Genomic DNA, 16,876 nt, shown 5'->3' with positions numbered 1-16,876 from the left:
GGATTTCTCTATTTTTAACAGTTTTGGGGTTCCAGTTTTCAAACCGTTTATCGTAATGATGCGTATGATATGCCGTTGGAAAGGTGCTGACTAGGCGCACCTTTTTCATGAAGAACACTTTTCTAAATTCTTTATAGTTTAAGAGCAGATTTGAAAATACGTGAATACGTTTTTCGAACTTCTCGATTTTTCGATCTGTTTTTTGGGGCTTATTTCCGAACCATTTATCGGAATGTTCCAAATGATATTGCGTTGAAAAGATATTGATTAGGCGAATCTTTTTCATGTTGAATGTTTTTCCAAATTCTAAATGGTTTTAGTTTAATTTCAGAAATACATAAAAGTGAAGATAACGCCGACACAAGAACATTTCGAAATTGGCTCATCTAGATTGATTAGGTGTGGCATTGCGATATGTTGGAGTATTAGTATTGTTATATTAGTGCTAATTGTACGTTGAGTTGGTCGATTTGCGCAATCGGTGGTTGTACAGACGATTTCTATGCGTATGATTTCCGTCCAGAAAAACAGAGTGTATGAGGTGCTCTAATATAGAAGTGAACTTTCTTATATCTGTTAATGAACTTCCGATCGCGGTATAAAAGTTTCAGGCATGTAATAAAATTATAGCGAACTTCTGTGGATGTGAACTTCTTCTCCCCTGAATCTGAACTTCCCGACGGAATTCAATATTGTACATGGCGAACTTCCGAAACTTTAGTCTAGTTTGAAGTGAACTTCAGAAAATATAGCGAACTACCGTCGCATCTGCACTTTCTTTGGATACAGATCTGAACTTCCCCTTATCTGCATCTGAACTTCGAGACGGACCTCAACATTGTAAGGAGTGAACTTCCATTTCAAATATGAACTTCTATACAGGGAGTGAAATTTCATACGGAGGTAAGTGAACTTCCCGATGGTGGCAAGTGAACTTCTGAAAATATTTTGCAAACTTCCACATGTTCGAATTGAACTTCTGAGTTGTGTTTGTCTTTTGTTCAAAGTGAACTTCCAAAAATAATGTGAAATTCTATTGCGTTCAAAGTGAACTTCCAAAAATAATGTGAAATTCTATTGCGTTCAAAGTGAACTTCCGATTTTTCATGTTTAGTGATGCAGCAGCCTTCTGAACTTCTGAATTCGGCAAAAGTGAACTTCACCAATCTGCGAAAGTGAACTTCTAAATTCTGGCGGATGTGAACTTCCCATTTTTTAAACTCTAGATAAAATTTCTGAACTTCTGAATTTTTTCAGTCATAGAAGTGTACAACGCATAAATATAGTGAACTATGGCTTGGTAGAAAATGAACTTCCACTTTTTCAGTCATAGAAGTGTACAACGCATAAATATATTAACTTCCAATTTGGTAGAATTGTACAACCAAAAAAAAAATTACAGGCGGAGTGAATTTCCTATTAGAGACGAAGTGAACATATACAAGATAAAACTGTAAACAACTGTAGTTTCCTGAACTTGAGATGCTACCAGATATTCAATGACTACAGATTACAATTCAGAATAACTCCGCTGAAGCATGTCTCTAAACTTCACACATGTTGGTCTCTTTCTGAACTCCACGACTCTATTTGTCTGAACTTCACGACCAACTGTGTGCCACAGAGTAGGTGTCGTGCACCTTTATAAGCTAGAGTGGAGAAATTATAGCAAGCCATTAACCTATTTTTATCCCTGCAATTTGCAATACATCGCCCCAAAACAAGCTAAGACAAGTATTAATTGCAGAACTAAGAATCGACGATTCAGAAGACACGCATGTGAATCAGCGGCTAAACATCGGTGTATTGTAGTTTTACTCCCCGGCGGCACGCACATGACTGCCAGGGTATGCGCGCGTGGACTTCCCGGCCACGCACCACAGACTGCCGAGGGAGGCACAATGAACTCTTGTGGTGCTCTACTTGCAGTTAGAGCTATACACCAATAGCACATTGCAATCTGTAACAAGAATTACTTCTAATTAGCAATTGCTAGCACTGGAAAATAATAAAAATGATAGATAAGAGACATGCAGCAATAATAAAAATGGCCATTCATCAGTTCTCAAAATACCACATGCATGGCTATATTATTTCTTTACAAAGAGGGATCAATACCAGACTTGAAAATAGAATAGGAACATATGGTACTGCACTGCAAACTCCCCAAAATCACGCAGCGGACAGCCAAAGAGGGGCAGTTAACATACCTGAAGATAGAACTGCACATGCTCGCTGCGGAGAGCGACGTGAACTACCGCAGCAGGGCATGTGAACTCCTGTGGCGGCGCTTGTCCCGTGGCGGCTGTGGCTATGCGGGAGAGCCGGAGTTCATGGTGGCGCTGCCAGGAGTACACGCGTGAACTAGCAGCAGTTATTTTGCATAAAAAATGGTCGTCTATAGGTAATGAACTGGACTAAAGGAACAAACTCGATAAGTTACGATATTGGCATAGCTACTGCACCATCTTATGTTATTTATGTACCTGTACAATGCATATCTTTCAGCTACCAAAAAAAGGTTGATAAATGCTACAGAAAATTAGCTAACGCATCATACGTTTCCTGATATTTCAAACTTCCTTTTTTTGTCAGGAATCATGACATGTCAACTGCCACTCTACTTGACAAAAAATCATCCAGAATCAGCGTTTACTGTCTTTCAGAAATTGGATGTTGCAACATAAAAATACTTCACACTTCATATGTTTCAAATGGTGAATAAATCTAAAAGAAATTCGGTCATATATATATTGTCTAGCATAATGATAGTTTGTAAGAGCGAGCTACTTTTCACAGATTATCACCGCTTCCAGAATAAATGAGATTTCCACTTTCATCAGAAAATGCTACTGTGTTGACCTCGGACTGAAATATAAAATAATTCAGAGTGGAAGCAAGCAAGGATTCTATTATACTGAATTCTTTTTACAATTTCTGAAACAAACTTCAGTTTTTATGCCTAGCGAACTTCATTTTATTTGCAGAGTGAACTTCACTTTTAGACGTAATGAACTCACTGTAAGTCATTGTGTTTTTAAAAAGTGCCAATAAAATCCAACTTGCTATGAAGAACTAGATAGTCAAAGAACCAAGGCAATACGTGAAATAGGAAAACTGAACTTCTGAAGATATATGAATCTAACTCCACACAAAATAGAAGCGAACATATTAGACAAACTACTGAAAGAAAACATTAACATATCTAAATATTGTAGCTGTGTTGCATCAATCACAAAGATAAATATTATCATTCACTATGTCAAATCAAATAAGTGTAACCGCAATATTCAAATTGTCTACTTGCATATAGGATCCTTTAATATGTTTTTCATCAAAACAAAATTATAAACCATATCAATCAAAATGAACTTCGCCTATTTATGTGTCTGAACTTCCGATAAATGTCAGTCAACTGCTAAATAAATTCGCTTGCAACAGTGAACTACAGAGTTCATCTTTCAACCGAGCTATGCACAGGTCGCTGGTAAGAGGAGCCACAAAGATCATATGTATGCCAGTAATAAAAGAAGCAGTTCACCACCTCGATAACATTGGGAGTTCGCCAATGATGAGGGTATTGTGAGGCCGGCACCACACCCACGCACGGCGAGCTCCCCTGTGGTGCCCTGATACGTCCAATTTGCATCACTATTTTGTATCATAATTTGCTGTTATTCATTGATATATTTCATATTGGGACATAATACTTATGTTATTTCATCTATTTTGCATGTTTCATCATCATTGGAGGATCAAGCACCGGAGCCAGGATTCTGCTGGAAAAAGCACCGTCAGAACGCAATATTTCGGAAGATCAACTGTGGAAGGGAATTTCACGTAAATTCCTATTTTTCCAGATGACGGAGGGAGCCGAAAGGGGGAGCAGAGAGGAGCCACTGTGGGCCCAGACCACAGGGCGGCGCGGCCCAAGGCCTGGCCGCGCCACCCTGTGCTCTGGGGGCCCCACAGCCCCTTTCGCCTCCTTTTCTTCGCGTACTCCTTCGTCCCGAAAACCTAAGCCACAGAGAGGACCTCACGAAGGGTTACAGCCGCCTCAAGGGGCGGAGAGCACCAGAGAGAAAAGAGCTCTCCGGCGGGCAGGAATCCGCCGGGGAAATTCCCTCCCGGAGGGGGAAATCGACGCCATCGCCATCGTCATCGAGCGGGACATCATCTCCATCATCATCATCATCATCTCCACCATCTACACCGCCATCAGCACCGCAGCACCTCGTCACCGCTGTAGCAATTCGGGTTAAATCTTGATTGTTTGATAGGGGAAACTCTCCCGGTGTTATTCTATACTTGTTGTAGATGCTATTGAGTGAAACCATTGAACCAAGGTTTATGTTCAGATTGTTATTCATCATCATATCACCTCTGATTGTATTCCATATGATGTCTCGTGAGTAGTTCGTTTAGTTCTTGAGGACATGGGTGAAGTCTAAATGCTAGTAGTGAATTATGGTTGAGTAATATTCAATGTTATGATATTTAAGTTGTGGTGTCATTCTTCTAGTGGTGTCGTGTGAACGTCGACTACACGACACTTCACCATTTATGGGCCTAGGGGAGTGCATCTTGTATTCGGTTGCTAATTGCGGGGTTGCCGGAGTGACAGAAACCTAAGCCCCCGTTAGTATATCGATGCAGGAGGGATCGCAGGATCTCAGAGTTTAAGGCTGTGGTTAGATTTATCTTAATTACTTTCTTGTAGTTGCGGATGCTTGCAAGGGGTATAATCACAAGTATGTATTAGTCCTAGGAAGGGCGGTGCATTAGCATAGGTTCACCCACACAACACTTATCAAAACAATGAAGATTAATCAGCTGTATGTAGCGAAAGCACTAGACTAAAATCCCCATGTGTCCTCAGGAACGTTTGGTCATTATAAGTAAACAAACCGGCTTGTCCTTTGTGCTAAAAAGGATTGGGCCACTCGCTGCAATTATTTCTCTCGCATTTTATTTACTTGTACTTTATTTATCTGCAATATCAAAACCCCCTGAATACTTGTCTGTGAGCATTTACAGTGAATCCTCCATCGAAACTGCTGCCAACACCTTCTGCTCCTCGTTGGGATCGACATTCTTACTTATCGAAGATACTACGATACACCCCCTATACTTGTGGGTCATCAAGACTATTTTCTGGCGCCGTTGCCGGGGAGTGAAGCGCTATTGGTAAGTGGAATTGGTAAGGAAATTTACTGTTTGTGCTGATTTTATTTCTGCCTGCTGCTATAAATCATTATGGAGAGATCTTCTCTTCAATTTCTATTTGGGAAATCTACTACTACTGCAACGGTAGTGGATGAAGCGCCAGGTGAGGAAGTAGTACCATATAAAATACCTATGAAAATTATTGAACGTGTTATGGATAACCGCTATGAAGGGGATGGAACTGTCCATCCTGGTGATCATTTACTGTTTTTGCATGAATTATGCGGGTTATTCAAATGTGCAGGTATTTCTATGAATGAAGTTAGAAAGAAACTATTCACTATATCGCTGTCTGGTAAAGCGGCGCACTGGTATAAATTGTTGAAGAATGGTGATTCTATTGATTGGGAGGACATTGTGCCTTTATTCTATTCCAAATTTTATCCTCCAAGTGAAATTCACAAAGATCGGAACCGCATATATAATTTTTGGCCTCATGATGGAGAGAGTATCGCCCAAGCTTGGGGGAGATTGAAGTCTTTAATGCTCAAATGCCCCATTCATGAGCTTCCTGGTAATGTTATTATTGATAATTTCTATGCAAGACTTTCTTTTCAAGACAAGACCTTGCTGGATACTTCTTGTTCTGGATCATTTACACGCAACAAAGAAGAGTTTAAAAGGGACCTTCTTGATCGGATCCAAGAAAATACTGAAGGATGGGAGAATGATAAAGATAGAGAATCAGGTATAACTTATGATTATAAATGCATTGAAGCTTTTATGAATACTGATAAATTTCGTAATATGAGTGCTACATATGGTCTTGATTCCCAAGTTGTTGCAAATTTTTATAAAGCTTTTGCCTCTCATTATGAACTGCCTAAGAAGAATTTTGATAAGTATCATGAACCGTATAAAGATAAAGTTGATTCATCTGTAAACAAATGTGTAGTGGTTGAAACTGTTGATAATGTTATTCCTGAAGCTTATATTGAAAAAACTCCTTTCCCTGCTAAAATGAAGGAGTACTCTGTCATATCTAGTGCAGTTAATAAAAGTGAAAAGAAACCTAAAGAACCTGAAGAACAAATTAAAATTGAACCTGATGTTGCTATAGTTAAAGATCTTGTGACTGAAAATGTGGAGGATGGTCATATTATTTTCTGTGAAGATGCTTCTAATATTGTTTCACATCCTAATAAATCCAAACAAGTTAGTGTTCCTATGCTATCTGTTAGAATTGGTGATCATTGCTATTATGGTTTATGTGATATTGGTGCAAGTGTTAGTGCTATTCCTTATGAACTTTACACGGAGATTATGCACGAAATTGGTTCTTGTGAACTTGAAGATATTGATGTGGTTATTCATTTGGCTAATAGAGAAACTATTTCTCCAATTGGTATTGTTCGAGATGTGGAAGTTCTATGTGGTAAGATTAAATATCCTGCTGACTTTTTGGTACTTGGTTCTGCTGCTAGTGATCATTGTCCTATCATTTTTGGTAGACCTTTTCTAAATACTTGTGGAGCTATTATAGATTGTAAGAAAGAGAAAATTTTGACTAGATTTGCTGGTGAACCTTATGAATTTAACTTTTCTAAATTTACCAAAACTCCTTATAAAACTGACTTGCCTAGTAATGATTTTAAAATGGAGCAGTGTGCATCTATTGTTCTTGTTCCTAATAACCCTTTGCAGCAACATTTGGAGAATAGTGAAAGTGAAGCTTTTAGGAAAGAAAGAGATGAGCTTGAGGAAATTTTTCGTCGCCAACCTATTCTCAAGCATGATTTACCGGTGGAAGATTTGGGTACAACACCGCCACCAAAGGAAGATCCTGTTTTTGATTTAAAGCCTTTACCTGATAATCTTAAATATGCTCATATTGATGATAAGAAAATATATCCTGTTATTATTAGTTCTAAGCTTTCAGAAATTGAGGAGGAAAGGTTATTGGAAATATTGAAGAAACACCGAGGAGCTATTGGCTATACTCTTGATGATTTGAAAGGGATTTCTCCTTCTATTTGCCAACATGCTATTAATATGGAAGAAGATGCAAAGCCTGTTGTTGAACATCAACGTCGTCTAATTCCGAAGATGAAGGAAGTGGTAAGGAACGAGGTATTAAAACTCCTTGAAGCTGGTATTATATATCCTATTGCTGATAGTAGATGGGTTAGTCCTGTTCATTGTGTTCCTAAGAAAGGAGGAATGACTGTTGTGCCTAATGATAATGATGAGCTTATTCCTCAAAGAATAGTTGTAGGTTATAGAATGTGCATTGATTTTCGAAAAGTTAATAAAGTTACTAAGAAAGATCATTACCCTTTACCCTTTATTGATCAAATGTTAGAGAGGTTGTCTAAAAATACTCATTTTTGCTTTCTTGATGGTTATTCTGGGTTTTCACAAATTGCTGTTAAAGCTAAAGATCAAGAGAAAACCACTTTTACTTGTCCTTATGGAACTTATGCTTATAGGCGTATGCCTTTTGGTTTATGTAATGCTCCTGCTACTTTTCAAAGATGCATGTCTGCTATTTTTCATGGTTTTTGCGAAAGTATTGTAGAGGTGTTCATGGATGATTTTTCTGTCTATGGGAATTCTTTTGATAATTGCCTGCGAAACCTTGATAAAGTTTTGCAGAGATGTGAAGAAACGAACCTTGTTCTTAATTGGGAGAAATGCCACTTTATGGTTAATGAAGGAATTGTATTGGGGCATAAAATTTCCGAGAGAGGTATTGAAGTTGATAGAGCTAAAGTTGAAGCAATTGAGAAGATGCCCTATCCGAGGGATGTTAAAGGTATTCGTAGTGTTCTTGGTCATGCTGGGTTTTATAGGAGATTTATTAAAGATTTCTCTAAAATTTCAAAGCCTCTTACTAATCTTCTTCAAAAAGATGTACCTTTTGTTTTTGATGATGATTGTAAGGAAGCTTTTGAAACTCTAAAGAAAGCCTTAACAACTGCTCCTGTAGTTGAACCTCCTGATTGGAATTTGCCTTTTGAAATTATGTGTGATGCTAGTGATTTTGCTGTAGGCGCTGTTCTTGGACAGCGGGTAGATAAAAAGTTAAATGTTATTCATTATGCTAGTAAGACTCTTGATGCTGCTCAAAGAAATTATGCTACAACTGAAAAAGAATTGTTAGCTGTAGTCTTTGCTTGTGATAAGTTTAGACCCTATATTGTTGATTCAAAAGTTACAATTCATACTGATCATGCTGCAATTAGATACCTTATGACAAAGAAAGATGCTAAGCCAAGGCTTATTAGATGGGTACTTCTGTTGCAAGAATTTGATTTACATATTATAGATAGGAAAGGTGCTGATAATCCTGTTGCTGATAATTTGTCTAGATTGGAAAATATTGCTTATGATCCTGTTCCTGTTAATGATAGTTTTCCAAATGAACAATTGGCTGTAATAAAGGTGAGCTCGCGAGAGAGCCCTTGGTATGCAGATTATGCTAACTTTATTGTTTCGAAGTATTTGCCTCCAACCTTTTCAGCTCAGCAACGGAGGAAATTCTTTTATGACTTGAGGCATTATTTTTGGGATGACCCACACTTATATAAAGAAGGAGTGGATGGTATTATGCGAAGATGTGTTCCTGAATATGAACAACAGGAGATATTGAATAAATGTCATGGGAGTGTTTATGGAGGACATCACGCTGGAGATAGAACCGCGCAGAAGGTTCTACAATCAGGTTTTTATTGGCCAACACTCTTCAAAGATGCAAGGAAATTTATTTTATCTTGTGATGAATGTCAAAGAGTTGGTAATATCTCTAGACGCAATGAAATGCCTATGAATTATACTCTTGTTATTGAACCATTCGATTGTTGGGGATTCGACTTCATGGGACCTTTCCCTTCTTCAGACGGTAACACTCATATACTTGTCGCTGTTGATTATGTTACTAAATGGGTAGAAGCAATACCTACAAAAAGTGCTGATGGTGAGACCTCTATAAAAATGCTTGTAGATGTTATATTTCCTAGATTTGGAGTACCTAGATATATTATGACTGATGGAGGTTCTCATTTCATTCATGGAGGTTTTAGAAAAACTCTTGCTAAGTATGGTATTAATCATAGAATTGCTTCTGCTTATCACCCTCAAACTAGCGGTCAAGTAGAATTATCAAATAGAGAGATTAAAGCTATCTTAGGTAAGACCGTTAATAAATCTAGAAAGAATTGGCCTAGCAAATTGAAAGAAGCGCTATGGGCTTATAGAACTGCTTATAAAAATCCTATGGGAATGTCACCTTATAAAATGGTTTATGGAAAAGCTTGTCATTTACCTTTAGAACTAGAGCACAAAGCTTATTGGGCTGTTAGAGAACTAAATAAAGATCCTAAATTAGCTGGTAATAAAAGATTGTTGCAATTAAGTTCTCTAGATGAATGGAGAAGTGAAGCTTATGAGAATGCTAAACTCTTTAAAGAAAAAGTTAAGAAGTGGCATGATAGAAGGATTATTAAAAGAGAATTTAATGTTGGAGATCAAGTTCTATTGTATCGGTCTCGTCTCAGATTCTTTGCAGGGAAATTACTCTCGAAGTGGGAAGGACCATATGTTGTTGAGGAGGTGTATCGTTCAGGAGCAATTAAAATTAGCTCTCTCCAAGGCAATGCCACACAAGTGGTGAATGGACAAAGACTCAAGCATTATATCTCGGGCGATTCTTATAATGTTGATGTTGATATTATTCAAGTGGAAACACCGGAGGCTTTCATCAAAGGACAAATTGACGATCCGCCGTAATCGGACTTTGAATAGGTAACAGTATAGGTAATAAAAAGTCCGCGTTTACCTTTCCGAACATTATTTCTGCTGTTTTTGGAAAATATGAAAAATTACGGAATCGAAACGGAGTGGAAAAGACGCGCGAGGGGGTGCCACCATAGGCCGGCGCGGCCTGACCTGGGCCCGCGCCGACCTATGGTCTGGCCGCCTCGTTGCCCCTTTCCGACTCGTTTTCGACCTGGAACCTTCCTTTTGTCGTAAAAATATTTGCTATATAATCCCCCGGACCCCTGGAGGTCCGTAATATCGTTTTCTCGTCGTGTTTTGTTTCGAGCTGTTTTCTGCCAGATTTGTTTTGATCTAGAAGCACCATGGTCTCCAACAACAAGGACAAGGAACCTTTGAAGGAAAACATTCAAGACCCGGAGCTGAAGAAAGAAGATGCAAGAGAGGATGAAGAAGTGGAGGAAGCTCCGCAGGAACGCCAACAAGCCACCGTCGCAAGTATTGGCGTGATATCAAGTCCATCCAACATCAAGAGGAGTGCACGAATCGCCACCGGAGGAGCGGTTCCACGTCACTACTTGGCTCCAAGGACGTCTTATCCGAGCCATTACAACCCTTACCGCAATCTAATCTACGATCGTCAAACTGAAAGGACCCCCAAGGTAGTGTTGCCGAGTAATTGGGATATAAATCGTTCTGACACTGCAGGAGAGAAGGAGCCTGAGGCTGAAGAGTGGGGAAATAACTCCAAGAGTTGGAACTCACCGTCGGACAGACTCCTTAACCGCGTCGAGCACAATTCAGAGATGATTCGCAATCTCATATACAGGATTGACGAGCTCCAGGAGCTTATTGAGAAGCTTGTCAAGAATTCATCACCACCATCGCCGAAGGAGTAATTCATCATCGGTATTGGCATCCCCTTGGTTTGTTCCAAGCTTGGGGGAGTGCCGCGGTATCACATCATCATTACCTTTATCTTTTACTATCAAGTAGTGTCATATCATGAGTAGGGAAGTTATCATATGGAATAGTATGCAATGTGGAAGTATCTCTCTTAGCTAGTTATCTATGTATCCGTTGGTGTGAGTTATCGTTATGGAATATTAATGAGAAGTCTTATCATTTACTTTTTGCACACCTTATTTTAGTTTGCAATCTCCATTATATGATTACTCTTGACATGAGTATTGATATCACTTTGGGAGCATCAAGTAAATCTATTTGGTTTTGGCAAACTTAGCATTGGTCAATAGCAACAACATCTTGATGTTTAATGAAGGAGAGAAATACACTTAGACACATTATTCTATTATCTCTATGCTTAGTATTCTAAAGTTAAAATTGCTTGTGCTTATGAGAAAGATGCATGATTGTTTCTATCATATGTATATTTGTTTGTTTCCCTCAACCTTTATGCTTGCTATCAAACCTTGCTAGCCAAGGACCTGTATCGAGAGGGAATGCTTCTCATACATCCATAACCTTAGACCAAACCTATGCCATTTGTGTCCACCATACCTACCTACTACATGGTATTTTCTGCCATTCCAAGTAAATACTTCATGTGCTACCTTTAAATTATTCAAACTACTACTCCTTATTTGTGTCAATGTTTTATAGCTCATGAGGAAGTATGTGGTGTTTTATCTTTCAATCTTGTTGGGCGGACTTTCACCAATGGACTAGCGGCACATCCGCTTATCCAATAACTTTGCAATAAGAGCTGGCAACGGGGTTCCCAGCCCCAATTAATAACTTTCATTAATAATTCTCTTCACATGTTTTGCTCTGATTCATCAGTAAGCAACTTAATTTTGCAATAGACACTCCTCCATGGTATGTGAATGTTGGAAGGCACCCGAGGATTCGGTTAGCCATGGGTTGAGAAAGCCAAGGTTGGGGGGAGTGTCACCCATAATAAAACTAAAATACATGTGTAAACAAAAGAGAAGGGGGATGATCTACCTTGCTGGTAGAGATGCCGTCCCTCATGGGAGCCGCTCTTTGAAGGTTCGTTTGGCAAGGGGGTTAGAGTGCCCGCTACCATTCGTTGACAACAACAAACACCTCTCAAAATATTACTTTTATTCTCTTTATATGATTTCAAAACTTGAAAAGCTCTAGCACATGATTTAATCCCTGCTTCCCTCTGCGAAGGGCCTATCTTTTACTTTTATGTTGAGTCAGTAAACCTATTTCTCTCTATCTCAAGCAAGCAATTGAGTTGTTGTGAACCAATCATTTATGCTATGATTCAGTTGATCATGTCTTTTATACTTTCTTGTTTAGTACCAATTTTATCTGAATAAATATGACTTTGAAGTTATCAATGATTATGAAGAGATTGTCATGCTTGAATATGAAAGCTCAGCTATAAAATCTAATATGAAAGCTTTGCTTAAAAGTACAATCCGTTAGTAGTTCTCTGACCAAGAACAAAGTTTGCCATCACCAATTATGATTTCCTATGCACCTTTACTTGTGATTTCTCTTTACTTATTTCAAGATGAGTCATATGAAGAAGTTGTTTACTAGAATGTCTTGTGTGAATGAATATGATGCTTCTTGTCCGTATTTTATTTATCGACTCTTCACTCCATAAACATGTGGTCTTGTTTATCGAGCTCAGTTTCGCTTGGGGACAAGCGAGGTCTAAGCTTGGGGGGAGTTGATACGTCCAATTTGCATCACTATTTTGTATCATAATTTGCTGTTATTCATTGATATATTTCATATTGGGACACAATACTTATGTTATTTCATCTATTTTGCATGTTTCATCATCATTGGAGGATCAAGCACCGGAGCCAGGATTCTGCTGGAAAAAGCACCGTCAGAACGCAATATTTCGGAAGATCAACTGTGGAAGGGAATTTCACGTAAATTCCTATTTTTCCAGATGACGGAGGGAGCCGAAAGGGGGAGCAGAGAGGAGCCACTGTGGGCCCAGACCACAGGGCGGCGCGGCCCAAGGCCTGGCCGCGCCACCCTGTGCTCTGGGGGCCCCACAGCCCCTTTCGCCTCCTTTTCTTCGCGTACTCCTTCGTCCCGAAAACCTAAGCCACAGAGAGGACCTCACGAAGGGTTACAGCCGCCTCTGCGGGGCGGAGAGCACCAGAGAGAAAAGAGCTCTCCGGCGGGCAGGAATCCGCCGGGGAAATTCCCTCCCGGAGGGGGAAATCGACGCCATCGCCATCGTCATCGAGCGGGACATCATCTCCATCAACATCATCATCATCTCCACCATCTACACCGCCATCACCACCGCAGCACCTCGTCACCGCTGTAGCAATTCGGGTTAAATGTTGATTGTTTGATAGGGGAAACTCTCCCGGTGTTATTCTATACTTGTTGTAGATGCTATTGAGTGAAACCATTGAACCAAGGTTTATGTTCAGATTGTTATTCATCATCATATCACCTCTGATTGTATTCCATATGATGTCTCGTGAGTAGTTCGTTTAGTTCTTGAGGACATGGGTGAAGTCTAAATGCTAGTAGTGAATTATGGTTGAGTAATATTCAATGTTATGATATTTAAGTTGTGGTGTCATTCTTCTAGTGGTGTCGTGTCAACGTCGACTACACGACACTTCACCATTTATGGGCCTAGGGGAGTGCATCTTGTATTCGGTTGCTAATTGCGGGGTTGCCGGAGTGACAGAAACCTAAGCCCCCGTTAGTATATCGATGCAGGAGGGATCGCAGGATCTCAGAGTTTAAGGCTGTGGTTAGATTTATCTTAATTACTTTCTTGTAGTTGCGGATGCTTGCAAGGGGTATAATCACAAGTATGTATTAGTCCTAGGAAGGGCGGTGCATTAGCATAGGTTCACCCACACAACACTTATCAAAACAATGAAGATTAATCAGCTGTATGTAGCGAAAGCACTAGACTAAAATCCCCATGTGTCCTCAGGAACGTTTGGTCATTATAAGTAAACAAACCGGCTTGTCCTTTGTGCTAAAAAGGATTGGGCCACTCGCTGCAATTATTTCTCTCGCATTTTATTTACTTGTACTTTATTTATCTGCAATATCAAAACCCCCTGAATACTTGTCTGTGAGCATTTACAGTGAATCCTCCATCGAAACTGCTGCCAACACCTTCTGCTCCTCGTTGGGATCGACATTCTTACTTATCGAAGATACTACGATACACCCCCTATACTTGTGGGTCATCATGCCCACTAAAAGAACAGCAATTCACATGGAAAATGACAAGCAATGTTTTCTATCTAACACTGATACAGAAATGAGCGAACTTGTTTTTTTAATAAAAGTGAACTTCACAATTTTCTTGGAAAATGATAGTGGACATCTCAGGTGTATCTTCTTGAGGCACCAAAACTGATTAAATTAGGTGAATTTAAAACTCAGAAAAGTTGGAATCATAATAAAGGCACATAGTTAACCAGTAGTTCATAGCCGTATTATATTGTCATCTAGTAACGCCCATCTAGATTTCGATATCTTATACAGTGAACTATCGAAGATTGGGGATGCACTTCTTTTGTTTTCTACAAGGAACTTTACAGTTATGTTCATTGATGAAGTAAAATGTTTGACAGCAAGAAATAAATTTAAGAAGTTAACTCACTAACTTCGGAATACGTGATGCACTACAGTCTTCTCAAGAACAAGGGTAAGCCATACCTTCTGTTTCATTTCTGTATCAATTCATGAATACTAAGGGAGCTCCAAGTGTTGTCATTACTCCCTGGAATAAAAGGCACATCATCCTTGTATCATTATATTGCCATGTATATACATAATATAAAGACTGAGCATAGGACCGAAGAGATAAAAAACTGAATACAAAGACCACCCCAAGTTTCTACTTGCCGTCACTAGGTGCTCACTTCAATCAGTCAAAGTGAAATATGAAAATAAGTAAATTCATCCGGCATGCTCCGAACAGAGACACAACGACACTGAACTCCACACAATGTAAAAGTGAACTTTGCTCCAAGCACAAAGTGAATTCTATTTGTTTTATCAGTCACGCATCAACACATACATCTACATGAACTGTTTTTTTATATAATAGTGACTACTGGAGTTTTTTAAAGAGTGAATTACTGGAGCTAGTCACTCATGGGTCATTCATAGTGCATATCCATTTCTTTCTTACTACTACAATGATTCATGTATAGAATATCAGATGCATTTTTGTTAGCATACAATCTTCAGTCGTAGCATGCATTGACCACTTTTAGGCTCAGCACTTATCCTCTAGGTATTTACAGTACAAAGTTCTTGCTTCACCATAGGCACAACATGTTTATTACTAAGATTCAGTACCTCATCGCCTTGGATGCTTCATACCTTAAATACGTTGTTGCAATGTTGTGAAAAACAAATTACTCCAACCCTCATGCATCAGAAGGGGAAATCCACAAATGATATTCAGTATATATGAAGGGGCGAACTTCAGGAATATATATGAACTGAACTCCTTGATTAAATAGTACAGGGAGCTTTCTATAGCAGTTTTGAATATGAGAAGATAACTAGGCCATAACCGAGTGGAAGTAGATGCTTCCAGCAGCCGAGCAACAAATGGAGAATGTCCTAGTGCTCACCCATCTACACATACACATAATATGGATTCACAAGTAGCAGTTTCAATCAACGACTAGCAATACCTGCACGGCCCGTAGCTTGTTCAGCAGGAGTAGCTTCATGCATTCTTCCTCAGGAACGCCACACATTTTCGCCTAACATTTAGACAAAATAAGAAAATGTCCCGGTGAACTGCACTAACAAATAAAGTGTGCTCCTTAATTGAATTGTTTAACTGCACCTACCAATGTTTTTCTACTGAACATCATATGTGAACAAAGTGAACATCCCAACGAAATAATAATTTCTCATGCAGACAAAGTGAACCTTCCGACAAAATAAATGAACTCCACATAGCAGGTGTACTGCTTATTTTACAATCCATGGCTGCTCCTTTTTGCTAAAGATTTAACTTTTAAAGCATAAAGCCATAAATTCAGTACCTCATCGCCCAGATGCTACATGATTATTTGATCAAATCACGGGGACTTTACATGCTTCATAAGCTATGAAGATTCATAGACATAAGAAGAGAGAGCTATTTCATTGGTGATGGTTGGATCGTAAAATATGCCAACGAGAGAGTTCACATGGAAATGAAATGCAGTATTTTCTTTACGTTAAAATATGACCAGAGTGAACTTGAAATATAACCAAAGTGAACTTCAGAAAGATTTTTTGTTTTTACAGATTGAAGAGTTAGTTTTTGTTTTTTATGTGACTGTCTAGTATTAACAAATGAACTTTTTGATGCGGACGAATTAAAATTCCAGTAAATGAACTGAAATTCTCACACGGACAAAGTGAACTTCATACTTTTCTAAGAAAAAATGTTAATTCTGCGATTTTACATAGCAAACTGATGTAACCTGAATAGTGAACTCCTGTTTTCTTTTCCTCTAGGAGAAGTGTTGCAGTTTTATCACACTGGACTTCTCAAAACAATAATAGTAAACTTCATAGCTGCAGACGCACTTTTGTATTTTTTGTTTTGAATTTAATTTTTGTGGTGTGCTTTCAGACTGAAACAGTGGGAAAGATAAATAAACTCCCAGAAGATATAAAAGGAACTCCCCACTATAAGAACAAACGGTCGGATGGGACAAGCAGCAGTATAAGTTCGACGGTATCCAAATATAAAAACAAGCGGACACTATCCAGATATAAAAAGAAGCCGACATAAAAAATCGGCCACATCTGCGTCTCGATGATAGGTGCCAGCTGAACCAAGCACATAAATCAACCAAAGTGCACTTCACATCACCAGTTGGTTCACGACTTCACGTCATCAGCAGAAGCACAGGTCGAGCAAATTTTACTCATATATCGTTTATACATTAATCACAAATTTTACTTATTTGCACAT

The 16,876-nt window shown here is 38.9% G+C and overlaps 1 long non-coding RNA gene across 1 annotated transcript; it reads right to left on the bottom strand.

Annotated features, from left to right (window-relative positions):
• Positions 1 to 1,407: 1,407 nt before the first annotated feature.
• On the bottom strand, positions 1,408 to 15,663 carry LOC139831012 (uncharacterized). The gene is made up of 4 exons (XR_011744855.1): positions 15,594 to 15,663; positions 14,602 to 14,665; positions 2,211 to 2,342; positions 1,408 to 1,960 (listed from the first exon to the last, which is right to left on the bottom strand). It is a non-coding gene; the product is annotated as an uncharacterized lncRNA (long non-coding RNA).
• Between the last annotated feature and the right edge of the window lie 1,213 nt (positions 15,664 to 16,876).

Source organism: Lolium perenne, chromosome 5, assembly GCF_019359855.2.
Source record: "Lolium perenne isolate Kyuss_39 chromosome 5, Kyuss_2.0, whole genome shotgun sequence".
Classification (NCBI taxonomy): domain Eukaryota; kingdom Viridiplantae; phylum Streptophyta; class Magnoliopsida; order Poales; family Poaceae; genus Lolium; species Lolium perenne.
Note: the sequence above shows the minus strand (reverse complement) of the source record. Positions and strands in the feature narration are given on the sequence as shown.